Source organism: Equus caballus, chromosome 9, assembly GCF_041296265.1.
Source record: "Equus caballus isolate H_3958 breed thoroughbred chromosome 9, TB-T2T, whole genome shotgun sequence".
Classification (NCBI taxonomy): Eukaryota; Metazoa; Chordata; class Mammalia; order Perissodactyla; family Equidae; genus Equus; species Equus caballus.
Window position 1 is genome coordinate 29,111,245 of NC_091692.1, and position 15,490 is coordinate 29,126,734.

Here is a 15,490-nt window from a genome sequence, read left to right on the forward strand (position 1 = left end):
GTAAAGTAAACTGCACATTTCTTCCTTCTTGATAGCTCATTGAACATAGCGCCTAGTCATATGTTCAAAGCTCTAGAAACTAGACAGAACTTAGAGATATGCATGGAAATAACTTCCTTTATTTGATCAGTGAGAATAGAAGTGACTAGGGCATGACCACAAGCAGGAAGACTAAAGGAGAATGTTGGTGAAATTCAAATAAGAAATGCAATAATCGGGGCTGGCCCCGTGGCCGAGTGGTTAAGTTCGCGCGCTCCGCTGCAAGCGGCCCAGTGTTTCGTTGGTTCGAATCCTGGGCGTGGACATGGCACTGCTCGTCAGACCACGCTGAGGCAGCGTCCCACATGCCACAACTAGAAGGACCCACAACGAAGAATATACAACTATGTACTGGGGGGCTTTGGGGAGAAAAAGGAAAAAAATAAAATCTTTAAAAAAAAAAAAAAAAAAAGAAATGCAATAATCTAGGACTGGAAAGGAGAAAATATATATGAAATACTCACAAAAGATTACCAGAATTTCATCACCCGACCTCGTTTTTAAAGGTTAGTCATTGAGTTAACCGTCAGGGGGATGGGTTAAGCCAAGGCCACTTTAGAAACCTTCTGTTCTCCAGGTGACGGTTCAGAGTTGCCTTCCTGAATTTGATCGGGCTTTCTGTTGACGTGGATAAGTAGTGACTTTTTTCTTGCATTCTTTCTCTTAGCTTCGTGAAACTCTCTTGACCCTCTCTGCTCTGATGTAACAATGAAATCGATGGCATTGCTGCAACTTGAGGAAAGAAAAAGGAGTCCCTCAGGGTCTGCATGTTCTTTTTCTCAGAGGAAATGAATTTGGGTGTTCTTTAGTCAATGCCTAAAAGCACTGAGATTCCTGTAAGAGATGAAGTCCCAGCAGTGCAGGCAATAAATGAAAGACCCAGGAAGCAAAAGCTTTTTACCTAAAAAGACAAACTGGCTTAACAACAAACAATCCATCTCTCCCAATAAGAAACTCAGAAAGATAAGGGTTCTGCTTCACCTACATCCATGCAGGGACCGGGGAGTAAAAGTTTTCCATCTTAAACTCCAAAGACAGGTGTAAACAGAGGCTCAGCGCTTCCTGGGAGGCTGATTACAAAGAAGAACTAATCAGAAGCCTTTCATCTCTGACCCTTTACCTTTAGGTCTATTCTGGGGCATGGAGGTGACAGGGCTTGTGTCCTTTGCATCCAAGGAAGCGACAGGTAGCCTACTGATCAATATCCCCCTTTGGTAGTGTCTTCGGAACGTGGAATGTGGGGCAGAAAATGAAGCAGACAGAAATCAATACTCAGGTCTGGTGAGAAGGAGGTTATCGTCACATTAATTTCACTTCTTAAAAAGAAGACAACGACAAAAGCAAACCGATTACCATCGGGTTCTTTGGGAAATGAATGTGCTTTCTAAAAAAGTAAGGAACTGAATGTCTTGGGTTTTAGCCAATTTAACATCCAAGAGAAGATGCTGCCGTGTTTTTGAGATTATATTTTCTGTGTTGTTCTCAGGGCCAGCATTACTCAATTTTCCAAGCATCACTAGTTGGACAATAACTTGTAGCAGAAAAACATAAAAGGGAAGAACTTCTGACAACAAACCTAAGGCTTTAGGAATGAGTAGTTCAATAGATAAATGGGGAAGTTTGGGAGAAATCAACAAAGCAATTAAGAGAATGGAGGGATTGATTAATGGGGAAGATCACTCCTTTGATGTCTGGCTTGGCTCATCAATGATTCTTTTTTCCTTTTTGACATGGATTAGGGGACAGGAGATGAGTAAAGGATTAAGATTAGTAACCCACAAATACCTGAAATAAATAATTTTACAGGAAAGACAGGAATTTCTTTCAAATTGGCCAACATAATTGAATGGATCTAAGAATTTAATTCAAAAAGTATTTATGTCATAACCTTTTGTCCCTCGCCCCCGAGTCCACTCTCTTTTATTACTTCTCATATTGAATATACACTCACTGGCTCTTTGTTAGTTTAAAATAGAAAAAAAGTTACAATTTAAATTCTTAATGGAAGGATGTTTGAAATATGAAAACAATTGCCTTTAAGAAACAATAAAAACACTCCAGGAGACATTTAAAATTACATCAACACTTATATTGTATCAGATAGACATGAAAGGACTGAACTTGTCTCTTCCATCTCTGGTATATAAAATTTCATGTGGGAAATGTTTTAAATTTTTTTTTAACATATTTTCCTATGGAACTTAGAAATTTAATAAATTCACTTTTCTAACTAGTAGAAGATTAAAATTTTGGACATCTGATCACAGTATCTACTTAGCTCTTATTTTACTTAAAAAAATTAAAAGGTATAAGCTAGAGGAGACACCCAGCGGCTGCCGTTCCAGTGGGCACCAGGCAGTGCCGCCCAGCACGTATCTAGTGATACCTGATCTGCATGCTCTGCAGCGCTGCCCACCTGGTCCTCCAGCTTTTCTCTTACGCTTCTCCATGTGCTTCTTGAAGGCAGAGGAGGTGTTTGTAAGTACACGTTGAATCATGTCACATGCTAAGTTAATCATGTCACTTGTCCTCTAAGTGGCTTCCTATCATACTTGGGATAAAAATCCAAGCCTCTAACGACATCTTTGAGAAGCAACAAGACCACGATCTCCTTCTGCCCACCTTTCTAATTTTGCTTCCTGCCGCCCCTCCCCCACCCACTCTGGCTCACTTCACCCAAACACACCAAAACCAAGTCCTGATTGTGGGTCTTGTCTATTCCCTCTGCCTGGACTGCACTCCCTGTATTCTGGGCAGGACCAACACCTTCCCTTCCTTCGGGTATTGCTCAGGTCACATCTCTTCAGAGAGTCTGCCCTGACAGAGCTACATCAAGCAGCATACACCATTCCTGTCATACTTCTTGATTTTTCCAGAGTATGTATTCTCTCTTGAATCGTATTATTTACTCACTTATTCACTTACTATTTGTCTTCTCCAGTAGTTGGTGCACTCCATGAAAGAGGGACTGTTGCAGGTTCCCCAGCATTTGAGGCAATATCCAGCAGAAGGCAGGCACTCAAAATATATTCGTTAGAAGGAAGGAAGGAGGGAGAGAAGGAAAGATGAAAGGGAAGGAAGAAGGGAGAAAGGAAGAGTATGCACTATGCCATCACCATGGGGCTCTAGATAGAAGCATAAAAACATCCTGTGAGCTCGTGAAGAGCAGAGGCAATGTCTTTCTGTTACCAGTGTACTCCTTGTGCCTAGCACATAACTAGGCATTTGAAAATATTTAAGAGAGAGTGGAAACTTAGTGAAAGAGCTAAAATTTACAGTTGAGGGTAATCACAAAAAGTAACAGTGCACTAATAACTACACAGCATGGTCCTGTTATAAGTTATTGCAAACAGTACTGTACTAATCCTCGCAACAACCCAATGAGGGGCACAATGACTATGAGCTCCATTTACTGTTGTGGAACTAAAAGCATAACCCACAAAGGAGTTATTTGTCCCAGGGCATAAGCTAGAGAGTGGCAAAGCAGGGGTCTGAGGACAGGCTGTCTAGCTCCAGAATCCATGCTTAGAACCATGTACGATCTCTTCACCAACAAGGTGAGAATCCCACTGGGAGACGTGCCATGAGAGTGGGGGGTGAAGAATAGTCCAGAGAGCAAGTGGTGGGTGTACAGTCACGATAAGGGTGTGGTGAGGCGGAGGTGAAGAGTTCTCAAATCATGTTCCAGCTTTCCAGGGTGGACTTGTCCATTGGAGCCTTTCCTGACTTTCTCTTCTCCTGTGTGAACACAGTACTCATCCAAACACATACTCATCCAACCAATGTTTCTTGACCTGATAAGTAGAGTGACTATGGGGACTACTAGTGAAAGTAGTGAGATGAGGTAAGAAGGGCTAATTGAGCACAGGCCATTGAGGGGCAAGGATCTGGGATACATAGGAGAATAGAGCACTTATTAGAAATTTTAGATAAATTATTCAGATGCTGCACGGGATGGATTGGAAAGAGAAGAATTTTAAAACAAAGAGACAAACTAGGAATTAAGGAACTTTTGTGTCAACTAGAGTAAGGAGTAATGATAAAATGTAACAAATAAGATTAATAAACTATTAGAAATGTCCATCAACAGATGAGTGGATGAACAAATATTGCATATACATACTATATAATAGTATTCAGCCGTAAAAAAAAAGCAAACTCTGACACAGGCTACAACATGGATGAACCTGGAAGACATTCTGCTAAGTTAAATAAATCAGAAACAAAAAGACAAATACTGTGTGATTCAGCTTATGTGAGATACCTAGAGTAGCCATATTCACAAACACAGAAAGTGGAATAGAAATTGCCAGGGGCTGGAGGGACTTGGGAGAAATGAGGAGTTATTGTTAATGGGTACAGTTTCTTTTTGGAGTAAAGAAAGAGTTCTGGAGATGGATAGTGGCTGTGTTTACACAATAATATGAATTTACTTAATACCACAGATCTGTACACTTAAAAATGGTTAAATTGCAACAACAACAAAAATCATGATTAAAAATGAAGAGAGGATCTGAACATTTTTCCAAAGAAGATAGAAAGATGGCCAATAGGCACATGAAAATATGTTCACTATCACTAATTATTAGGGAAATGCAAATCAAAACCACAATGAGATATCACCTCATGCCTGTCAGAATAGCTATTATTAAAAAGATGAATAACAAGTTTTGGCAAGGATGCAGAGAGAATGAAACTCATCTACACTGCTGGTTGGAATGTAAATTGGCGCAGCCACTATGGAAAACACTATGGAGATTCCTCAAAAAATTAAGAGTAGAACTACCCTCTGATCCAGCTATTCCACTTCTGAGTATTTATACAAAGAACGTGAAAACATGAATGCATAAAATTATATGCATACCAATGTCCATTGCAGCATTATTTACAATAGCCAAGACATGGAAACAACATAAGTGCCTATTGAAGGATGAATGAACAAAGAAGATGTGGTATATACACAGTGGAATACTACTCAGCCATGAAAAGATGAAATCTTGCCTTTTGCAGCAACATGGATGGACCTTGAGGGTATCATGCTAAGTGAAATAAGTCAGATGAAGAAAGATGAATACTGTATGATTTCACTTATATGTTGAAGATAAAGAACAACATCAACAAACACATAGATGAGAACAGATTGGTGGTTACCAGAGGGGAAGGGGGGTGAGAGGAGGGCAAAAGGGGCAAAGGGGCACACGTGTGTAGTGAGAAATGAAAACTACAATTTTGATGGTGAACACAATATACTATACACAGAAGTCAAATTATAAGGATGTACACCTGAAATCTATACCATGTGTTAAACCAATTAAACCTTAATTAAATAAAGAGAAAATGGTTAAATTAGTAAATTTTATTTTATGTAGATTTTACCACAATAAAAATACACAAATACATAAATAAATAAACTATCAGATATGGGACAGAGAAAAGTGAGAGATGGAAGATGGTTTTGCATTTTGGACTTGAATAAATGGGAGATGGCTGAAGAGAGGTCAGGAGAAGAGCTGAGATGCAGGAGTTTGTTGGGACACGTGGATTTGAAGGTGCCTGTGAACATTCCAGTTGAATCTCCAGCAGGGACTTGGACACCATCGCCTGGCCCTCAGGTGAGGAGAACTCCTGGGAAGGAGGAATTCACAGAGAAGTCAGGCTGAATCAGTCGGGCAACAGACTCATAGCACAGGCACGCGAGGTGCTTAGTCCGTTTATCTACTACTTGCAAATTTCTAGGGGAAATAGTAGGCTATTAAAATGTTGTCTGGGTTGTAACCTTTGGGGATGTATCTCTAAGGCTGCTTTGAAGGAATCATACACAGAAGAATTTATTGGTTCCTTGTAAGTGCCGGGCACTGCCCTGGGTTTTTCCCTCTGTGGATAGAATCTCCTTCCTGAGGCTGAGTTCTTTCATCCTGCAGCACGTGGCCTGGGTCTCAGACTGTGCAAATTCACAGTAGCATGGCCCAAACCTGCTTTCACTTAGGCACCACAGGACCGGGTGGGATCACGCCCTTGGCACCACCCTAAGCAACCTTGATAAAATGGGTGGCTGCCTTACCGTTTCTTCGGGCTCATGGAGAGATTTCCAGATGCCTTATCTAGGCCCTGGAATCAGCCACTCAGGCCTGACTCACCCCCACATTTGCCAGCAGATCCTGGAGGCCCACAATGTGAGGAAATAAGCAATACACAATTGGGGAGGTCTTTTGTATGGCAACCGAACTTCACTTTTCCTGGCTCTAAATAGCACCTATGCTACGGCAATGTGAAGTGCAGGGTCACTTCTATTTTCAGTTCTTCAATGCTAACCTTCTACAGTTTTGTGTTAAACTGAATGCCAGGAATATTTCCTTTAGTTAATATTATGTTTTATTCTATAAAGTGATTAAAACACCCAACCCCTTCAAGAATTCTGAAAAATTCCCTCCTGCCCTTGCATATTGATGCATTGCCATCCAAAATTTTTTATCTTAAATTTAAATAGCTGCAAAGGATGTGACTTCCAGTATACTGGAAATGTTTAAATTTGTAAATCAAACTCTTTATCTCACTCTCGAATGCATCCAGTGCAATACCAGTAGCACAGTCATTTGTTAACTGCCATTATCTGTTTAAAATCCTAGAATAAGATTTTCAGAAATTTGACATCAATCTATTTTCTCCTCAAAAGCCATATTTCCATTTGACATCCCTTTCAGAATTTATTCTAATGTAATACATTATAAGATTGAGAATTTATTTTACTGATCGCCCATCATATGTTCCTGGAAAAAATATGCACATAAATTAAAACCTAACATTCTCAATATTTCTTGTAACCAATTGGCTCTAAGTGTTTAAAAATGTGTCCTGGATGGAATAATCAATGTAATTTTTGCTAGTATAATTGAGCCCAAGAACACATTTCTCAATTTTGATAAATAATTATTAAATATGAAGATAAAACTTTGTTGGAAGTATCTCTTCAGGAAACATAGAGGTGGAGATGTTAACTTGGTTAAAGGAGACAGTATTTCAAATGGTTTCTTTTTTTGATGCCTAGGAGATTATTGTAACTCCAGACAACGTATCATAGTGGAATGCCATTCTCTTGTCAATTGGGGTCAGGGTTCGAGCGAAGGCAGAGATGGGAAAGGACGTTGAGCACCTTTAGGTCAGAGCATATATGCACATTGAGATAGGAAATGGCTTCCCTGGGACCATCCATGCTGAGCATCTCCTGGACGGTCTTCGTACACCTTGAGAGAAACACGGACTGGGAATCAAATCAGAGCACTGGAAAGAAATATGCAGAATTATGTCATGCATCCTCCCTACTTTCTGCTGTAGACTTAGACCATTTCAAACAGCTGATAATTCATGAAACTATTGAGGATGATCAGCATATGAGATTCCACAAATACCCAAAATATTGTTATTCTTTTATTCAACTAATAGTCACTGAGCACCTACTGTGTCAGGCACTGTCCTACTCGGCACTAAGAATCCAGTAGCAAACAACAGGGACTTTAGGGACTGAGTCAGTAGGATATGGGATGGTGGGATAATGGGGTAATAAAGGATGAAGGAGCCAGAGGTGCTAAGGTGCTAATCATAATTCAGCTTGGGGCACCTGAAGTAAAATCAGAAAATAAGCCAGGTTAGAGAGAGATAGTGATGAGTTCGGTCTCTCATCTGTGGGGATGGGATGCCTGGGGACATTATAGGTAGAGACAGTTGACTCTGTGGGTCTGGTGTCTAATTGGAAGATGTAACCAATCATAGTTCATCATCTTTTTAAAAATTGAAATTCAAGGAACACTTCTTGAGCATGTATTTTATACCACGAACTGTGCAGTTTCCAGGGGCTTCAAAGATGAAGAGACATGATCCTTTCTCTCCAAAAGCTCACAGGTTAGTGGACAAGGCAAATATACAAGAGAAACGAAAAGGGATAAAAATCTCCAAAAAACAGGTTTGGGTTTGGCTCTTACGCTGGCCCGGCCTGGATCAACCAAACTGACTAGAATCAGAGAGCTGATAAGGCAGCGGAGTTTATCTAATTTGATCCACTGACTTTGCAGATAAATGTCGAGGCATTTTCTCCCAGTGCTGACCTTCAGGCACTGCTGATACTCAAAGCACTTCTCTTTGCATGTATTCACATTCCCCATTTTGGAGCTCCAGTAGAGCCACGGGGAAACACGGAAGGCCCTTCTAGAGGCATGCTGCCCAAAAATGGAAGGTCACCTCTCACCAGTCACAAGATGGGTTTGTGGGGACCCCTCTGCTTGCCATCCATCAATGCAGGTACAACCCAGAATATTTTCTGGAAAAGTATTCTAAAATCACTTTAAATATTCTCCCTATCTGACAATGGGGGCTCTAATAAGAGAATATTCTTCATGTAAGTGTAAGCTATGCCTTTCCAACAACAAACATGGAAACTGCATCTTGAACAATCATCTTTTAAGGGAGGTGATGAACAAATGTCTGAATTGAAGACAAAAGAAAACAAAGTGGCTCAAAGTGTCGAAAATGCTCTAGGCCCTCATTTTCACCTGGCCTGCTTTCTGGTGGTTCCCTGGTACTGTACTGCGCACCGCCAGTAGGAGCTGGGTTATTGTATTCTCCAGTTCATGGTTTTCCTTCCTTGAACACAAGGGCTCCATGGGGCCCAGCAACAACTTCCTCCATCAGCAGCTCCTCCCTGATTCCCCATAAGGACCTTGCTGGCACACCACACCCAATGTGTACGGGCTACAGGGGCAAGGACACCGGGTTCCCTCTAGATCGCTTTTGTTGCATGAGGAAGATTTTCAAAGATTCAGCTCAGGCAGAATATTTTCTTCTTTTCTCCACAGGATTGTCCAGCTCTGGGAACCTAAGGCTAGCTACATAGCCTGAAGATCCCCCCTGACAAACAAGTCCCCTTAGAACATATTGTTTTGGGTTCCTGAGAGGACTATTTTAAGGCATCCTCAATTTTTTGCGTTTGATTTTAATGATTTAATTTTAAAAGAGTGTAAACCTGAGTACATTCTTTCTTTCGTACAATCTGAAATAAAATAATTTTGTTTCACTTTTTTCTGAACTTTATATTCTCTTCCTAAGGACCCAAATTGCAGATCAATACACACTGGCTGGCTGATCTCCAGCAGATACAGTTATCATAAAGAGAGCAAAGGTAAGAGAGTAGCTTCCAGAAGTTTTAGCAAGGTGTAAGATATACGGATTCTGATCTTCTGATGCTGAGCCACTTCAATAGTATACTAAACAACACCCAGTAATTGATAACTTTTTTAATGATGGTTTCATCAGGAATTTTCACAGGATTTATCTTGTAACTGTACGTACTAGAAACTAAAGGTCCAAACGTGAAGCCATGTGTACTAGACCATGTGCTTTTTGTTGATATATATTTTACATAAGACTAATTATGGTAGCAATGTAAAATGATGCATTCACTATGGAAAACATTATGGCGGTTCCTCGAGAAATTAAATATAGAACTTCCATAGGATGCAGCAATTCTACTTCTGGGTATATATCCAAAGGAACTGAAAGCAGGGTCCTGAAGAGATGTTTATACACCAGTGCTTATGAGCAGCACTACTCACAAAAGCTAAAAGGTGGAAGCAGCCCAAGTGTCCATAGCCAGATCAATGGATAAAGGAAATGTGGTATGTACATACAGTGGAATATTATTTAGCCATAGAAAGGTGTGAAATTCTGACATAAACTACAGTATGGATGAACCTTGAAGACATTACGCTAATTGAAATAAGACAGACATAAAAAGGACAGATACTGTCTGATTCCACTTATGTGAGGTATCTAGACTAGAGTAGTCAAATTCATAAAGACAGAAAGTAGAATGGTGGTTGTCAGGGGCTGGGCGAGAGTAACGGGGAGCTGGTTTTTAAGGAGTATAGAGTTTCATTTTGGAAAGATGAACTAGACTGACTGCATAACAGTGTGAAGGCACTTAACAGTACTGAACTGTACACTTAAAATGGTTAAGAAGGTAAATTTTATTTTATGTATATTTTACCAGAATTTTTAAAAATCCAGCAGTAACTCTGTGGATATACTAAAAACCATTGAATCATGCACTTCAAATAGGTCAATTGTATAATGTGAATTACATCTCAATAAAGCTGTTGGACACTTTTTAAATCCATAATTAAAAGCATTACTTATTTTCATAATTTCAGTGGATTAGAATTTAAGAGAGGCTGATTTTGGTTTGGAGTTTCTCATGAAGTGGTAGCCAAGACATCAGGCAGGGCAGCAGGCTTCTGAAGGCCCAGCTGGGTGGGGAAAACCCACTGACAAGGTGGTTCATCGCATGACTGGTAGATTGGCTCGGATTGTTGTTGGAAGACCTCCATTTCTCCCCAGATGGGCCTCTCCCCACAGATTGCTTGAGTATCCTTACAACATGGCAGCTGCCTTCCCCCTAAGCAGGAGATTCAAAAGAGAGAAACTTCACTGTTTCGAATCAAATAAATGAAAGAAATTACAAAACTACATAGGGGTTATTCTGGTATACTCTAAACCCCTCATCTGTGCTGTTTAAGTGCTGATGGCTTCCAAAAGATTGACAGTTAGGTGGTGGAGGAAGGAGAGAGAATTCTAGAGAATCCCTGAGAGGTCTGATCTGTTCCTAGGGTATTCATGAAGGCTATTCATGAAGACCAGATGCTCCCAGGAACACCTGGGATACTGGGTTCAGCTCTTACAACAGCCAAAGAGGAAGCTAATCTCCCAGTTTCAACTCAGGGAGCCAATGGAACCAACATGGTATCAGCACTGTTTCAGCCTCAAGGAGTAACCAAAGTTTATGTCAAATGACCAGGAAATTAAATTACTTATACTATTGTATTTATGCAAATTAGAAGTATAATGATCTTTCTCCTAGGGATTCTAGAAGAATGCTTTAGCTATGAAGTATGTCTCACTTTTTCTAACTAGTAAACTATAACTGAGATTTAGTCCAACTCACTCTACTTTTCAGTGTTGCCCAGAGGTGAATTTAGCTGAAGTTAATGGAGTTAAGTTTTAGGATTCCCCACTTATATTGGCCCCTTCTAAGACATTAGGAAGAGTCTTACTGTGTCATAATTTTAAAAACTTGAAACGATAAAGAATTTCACAACAGTCAGTTAAGATCTCTGTCTCTTTCCCCTCTGCTTCTCCTCCATCACATTTCATCAGATGGTGTGGGGTGGCCTCACACATTCTACATCTGCTTGTGGTATAGCTTATTAACATCAATGAAGATGATCTAAAATTCATAAGACAACGTACAAGAAGGACATCAGCAACAAATTGACTGTATGTAGTCAATTCTAAAAGTATCTGAAAGTAGTTACTTTACAAGAAAACTCGAAATGACTTAAAACCTTACACTCATGTGTGTCAGAAACTTGCTATAAGTTTTCTCAAATTTGACAATCATTGAAAAGATTTACATGATATTTCCAATAACAAATTGTGAAGATAAAAGAAATTTGTCCACACTATCAAAACTTAAAAAATCTGTCAGCCGTACTAGAGGAAAGACTGATTCATCTTTTATTCTCTCTAGAAAATTCTATTACAAAATCAATGTTAGAGAGGTACTTGAGTACATCACAAAAACATACAGGAAAAAGTGTTAGAGAGATATATCAAACAATTAATTCATAAACGATGTAGGGTTTTGGGGTTTTTTTGGATTTGGTGATCTTTTTGTGATGCATCATTAATTTTTAAAAATTTGTAATTTTTAGTGCTTGTTTTCTCATTCAAAACAAATATTTATACATAATACCCCACAGAGTACTAAAATAATAAAAGTACAGGTGTAATAATATTAGGTATTGATTGAAGTACTCATAGTGCTTTGTTGTAATTATTACTCTTTTTTAAAATTGTTAGATATTAAGTATGTTAACTATTTCATTTTTATATTTTTGCTATCCTATTGTTATGTAAATAGATTTGATTTGTTAGTTTACATTTAGATAGCATTTCTTTCTTCTTGTCTTTAATAAATCATTTTTCTAATCAAAATATTTAAGTATTTCCTCTAATATTTTTCATTAATGGCTATATGTTTATCTTTATATCTAGACATAATACCTAAAATATCTAACCAAAAATTGTATTGATCAAAATAAAAATATTTGTATTTATTATTAATACCAGTGCATCATAATATACTCCCAGCTATGATTTCTATAATTTAAGTTTATGCCACTTGCCTTGTAAATACAAATTTTACTGGTGCAAAAAGGTATTTACTAAACACACAAATTAAGATATCAACCCTAGAGAAATCCTGTGTACTCAAACTATCTTAGAAAGATAACAAACTAATTTTCTCTAAAAATCATTGGTTAGTCAGGACTTTTCAGATTGCGAGTGACAGAAAATCCAACTGAAACTTATTCAAGCAAAACCAAGGCTTCGTGTTCATAAGTGGGAAGTGTGGAGAGGGGGCCCTGGCAGGGGATTCACCCCTGGACTGCGTGTCACAGCCCTGCTGTCTTCCCTGTTGGCTTCCTTCTCCAACAGGTGCTCCCCTCTTGGTGGCAGGACCGCTTCCAGCAGCTCCAAGATTACAACTCACAACTCCAAACTCAGCTGAGAAAGGGAGTGTGCCTTTCTCTCCACAGCCCCTTTGCCCCAAAATCTAGTCCTGGGGCCAGCAAGAGGCACTATGCCGATGGGCCAGGACTCAGATGGGATGCTGCTTTATTATAAATAAGGGAATAGACCAGGGGCAGGAAAAACAATTGTTCAATATGGTTATGAAGTATAAAAGAGTCCACCTGATAGAAAACTTAGGAAAGTGGTTTTGTAGATGCCGCCTCCAAGACATCGTGTGTGTGTGTCCATGTGTGTCTGTGTGCAATGCGTATGTTTGTGTGTGGTGTGTGGTGTGTGAGTATGTGTGTTTGTGTGCAGTATGGGTATGAGTGTGGTGCTGCCTACAGGGAAGAAAAATGTCCACAGTAAAACATCCATGGTGCTCAGTGGAATTAGAGAGTCCTTCAGGGCTGTCAGTAATGAAGCTCAGGTGAGGTCAGGGTTAATGTCGAAGCATTATAAATGAGATTAGAAAAAAGCTGCCTGCCAAAGCAAACAGTGCAGGTGGGAGTAGGGGGAGAGAAATATAGATCGCAGAGTCCTACGTGGGCATGCTGACATTTCATGCGGTTCACTAACTCTACTTTGCGGCCTTCATAAATTTCACTCAGAATTACTGTCAATGAAATTAATGAAATCACAGGCTGTTCAACAAAAGAAGTTATCAATCTGTAGTTTTCCATTGGGTCAGTGAGACCTCAACTTATCGTGGGTATGCTTCATGTCATCAAGAGCTGGGTGTTGTTTGCAGGAATTTCATAAAAATTCTGTGTCTTTATATTTCTCAACAAAGTTCAGATAACTTTTGGAGATGGAAACTGTGCTTTAAAGACACACACACATACACACACACACACACACAATCCCTTGGGTCTAGTAAATCAGTTTCAATATACTTTTCCAGAATAAGATCCTCCTCCAGTTTTCTTAAAAGATGTTTATACTTTCATTGTTCCAGTAGAAAGAAAATGGAGCAGGTCTTTGAAACACCTCACTTCCAAACTTCAAGATGAAAAATAGACATTATAGAGATGTCGTTATATATGTTTCTTTCCTGAAGACTAATGCACATGTGTGCAGATGCATATGTGTATTTGAGTGTATCAATAATGTACTTAAGTTGAAGAGGTTTTTAAGAAAATTTCTATTAGTATACCATAGCCATTTTCCACAGTATTACCTAAGTTAGAATATAGAATTTTGTTTGACTTATGTAAAAATGTTCATCTGTATTATATAAACTATAATAATGGTCAAGTCCTACATTAAAGAAAACACTACATGCTTGTTTCAGATCAAAGGACAATAGCAAAAATGAGACCAAATTTACACTGGGAATTGAAATTTTTATTTCTTTTGCCAGGTCTACAATTTACTGCTTAGAGCTATAATTCACATTATTATGACCTTTATTTCTCCCTGTGGAGATGTCTGCTCTCTATTAATTATTTTAAGATATGGAAAACTAACAATTATCCTAAGAAAGGGAGAATTAACATTCTGTTCTCACTGTTAAGGAATTTTGAGTTTTCTTTCTGTTGGAGTTTATTATGAATGGTCTTTCCCTGGATCAACTTGCCCCACATCTTGCCCGCATGAACTTTTCCTCCCATCCAAATCCAGATCCCTCTCCAGGGTCACCATAAATTTTTTCTGGGCTTCCAAATCATTATTGGTGAGCAATATTCCATTTATCTGGCTTCCCTAGAATGTGTCACCTTTTCTCTCTTTGGACTATCTTAACTTCTTCCACCAAGGAAGGGATGGAATATTTTGTCCCAAAGTGAAGTGTCCCTTGTTTAGGTTCAGTGTCATCAACGGCAAAGCCCCTCACCTGCCATCACTATTCCTAAAGTGACTTTAAAATCCCACAGGTTGGAGCACCAGAGCCACAGTCCAACTTGGCTGCCAGTAGAATCCTAATCAAAGATCCAGAAGCAATGACAGAATTTCCCTCTTTAGAGAGCGAAAGACACAGGCCAGCACAGATAAAAAGTCCTGATAAGGACTTTGCCAAAGGTATGGTCCCCTGGGGCTGGCTCTACCTGATACTAATTCAAGTGCTCTTTAGTGATATTTGATTTTTTTTTTTTAAAAAAGCTGAGGAATAAGGAAGAGAAAACAGAAAATGGAGAAAAAGCTAAGGGCTACCATTTGCTATGAACTGTAAGAATATTTAGTGTCTCTCTCAAGGCCCGTCGACATTCCTAAGCCGTTAAGGAAAGTAGCATGGAACTCAGCAGCACAGGTCCTGGTATGTCCTACTGTCACTATGAAATGCAGTATTGAAACTGAGCCTGGTTTGGACTTTTTGACCAGTGTAGCGACTATGTTCCACATCCACAATGTGCTGTTACATTTGTTCATCCACTCCCTGAGAAGCAGTGTCACTGGAAAGAGGAATAAATGTTTCCATGGCTATTTGAAAGGTAGTTAAATTGAAGTCCAGGAGAGTCAAGGACCCAAAGCCCTGGCCAGCCTGTGCTGTTATTTGATAGAGAATTGAGGTGCCCTGAGCCCCAGGTCTTCCTCCGCTAGACGCTGCCTTCTTGGCTGGATCTTCCACTTGTCATCCGTCTTACTTCCACCCCACCTTCCCACCTTTCAAATCAGGCCAAATAATTTCTCTCAAGGTAGCTTGTTTCCAGGAACTCTCTAATTTTATACCAACTTCTCATCTTCCAGATCAGATCAAAAGTAAATCTTTGAAGTATGTGTATCTGTACATTTGAAGAATGAAGGAACATTTCAAAAATGGAAATAAAATATGTAGTAATACAACTAGCCAAAAGATGGCATTCTTAAATAATCAATATTTTCTTAGGAAGAA

General features: G+C 39.3%; 2 long non-coding RNA genes across 2 annotated transcripts; one reads left to right on the forward strand and one right to left on the reverse strand.

Annotated features, from left to right (window-relative positions):
• The first annotated feature begins 9,082 nt into the window (after positions 1 to 9,082).
• Positions 9,083 to 12,081, forward strand: LOC138915522 (uncharacterized). The gene is made up of 2 exons (XR_011421583.1): positions 9,083 to 9,208; positions 10,695 to 12,081. It is a non-coding gene; the product is annotated as an uncharacterized lncRNA (long non-coding RNA).
• Positions 10,038 to 11,273, reverse strand: LOC138915521 (uncharacterized). The gene is made up of 2 exons (XR_011421582.1): positions 11,139 to 11,273; positions 10,038 to 10,483 (listed from the first exon to the last, which is right to left on the reverse strand). It is a non-coding gene; the product is annotated as an uncharacterized lncRNA (long non-coding RNA).
• Positions 12,082 to 15,490: the final 3,409 nt, after the last annotated feature.